The sequence below is a fragment of the Rhipicephalus microplus genome, chromosome 3, assembly GCF_043290135.1.
Source record: "Rhipicephalus microplus isolate Deutch F79 chromosome 3, USDA_Rmic, whole genome shotgun sequence".
In the NCBI taxonomy this organism is placed as follows: domain Eukaryota; kingdom Metazoa; phylum Arthropoda; class Arachnida; order Ixodida; family Ixodidae; genus Rhipicephalus; species Rhipicephalus microplus.
In genome coordinates, this window is record NC_134702.1 from 201,242,373 (window position 1) to 201,243,756 (window position 1,384).

At 42.3% G+C, this 1,384-nt stretch overlaps 1 non-coding gene across 1 annotated transcript; it reads left to right on the forward strand.

The window, feature by feature from the left end:
• The first annotated feature begins 729 nt into the window (after window positions 1-729).
• LOC142804320 (U6 spliceosomal RNA) lies at window positions 730-832 on the forward strand. The gene has a single exon (XR_012894589.1). It is a non-coding gene; the product is annotated as a U6 spliceosomal RNA (small nuclear RNA).
• The last annotated feature ends 552 nt before the right edge of the window (window positions 833-1,384 follow it).

Consider the following 1,384-nt stretch of genomic DNA (forward strand, 5'->3'; position numbering starts at 1 on the left):
GCCGGCGCGATGTGACGTCGTCGACGTCACGTCACGTGACGCGCAGGCCTGAAAAGCTTCCGGGGGTGACGCACGGACGTACGCATAGACGGGAAAAGACGAGCGCCGCCGAAGGCTGAATAAATCGACGTCCACAACATACTGCGCGACGCCACACGGCGATTTGTTATGATTACTGAAGTAATAAAAAAGCTTCGTGCGTAGCGTAATCAATAAAATCGTGATTTCGTCTAACATAATGCAGCCTATTATTATAGCACCTGTAAAATACCCTTTACAAACTATTTTCAACAACAATCTGCAAGCAATATTGCACGCTCCCGTCATCTATGTAAAACTGTTAAAGTATTGTCAACTTTGCACCCGAACAAATCTCGAAGGCCATATATGAGTACGGCTTGCATTACTTTATTTCTGCCGCCAGGAGTCAACTGCCATTTCAACTGCTTTGTTGTCCGACAGAGGGCGAATCCATTCGCATAAGAGCGTTCATCCTCGTAAACTTGTGGTTTTCCAACAAATATTAAAGATTTAAGTGTTTTCAAATAGACATAGGCAAAACTCGTATAAGAGGTATTTGCTTTGACGCTTTTTGCGGCGAGTTATTTTATTTAACTCGTGTTATTTTCAGTGATCTCATCAGAAACGTTAAGTCTTTAAAGCCCCTTGTCATGCCATACGTGACGTCAAAGTTGTGGCTATATATAGTTGAACGCAAACAGTGCTGTTGTACTTCCAAAGTACATATAGTAAAATTGGAACGATACAGAGAAGATTAGCATGGCCCCTGCGCAAGGATGACACGCAAAATCGTGAAGCGTTCCACATTTTTTTGCTCGTGAATTGTTGCAGTGCTTCTGATTATTATTATTGTTATTATTATTCGCTTTCGTTTATATCACGGAAGTTGCATAGTAATAATAATACTAATAACAATAGTGAGTGCGTGAATTGGGAAAAAGGCTCCACAGATGAAAGGACACTCAGTGGCCGTGTACCGCATGTCTGTCTCTAGATTTGCGCATTTGTTAATTGGTAATTATTCATTAGAATTAACCAACTATGCTCTTGAAGTATTAAGCGTCACCATGCTTATTATGTGCTCCGTTCTGTGATAGGAATGTATCCCCGCCCTCAAAGGTTGCCACACAATTCGGAATAATGAGCTTATCGTCATGTGTATCTAAAGGACGTCGCGCTGTGGTCTATCGTCGACATACCTGTGTTCACGACATGTGTGTGTGTGTGTGTGTGTGTGTGTGTGTGTGTGTGTACGCTTTCAAGATTACACACAAAGGAATACCCCATAAAGCGTATGGGAAAACAGCAACTTCTGTAGCCAAGTTGCGTGACATCGGCTGTGTTTTACGAAGGTTGTAGGTTC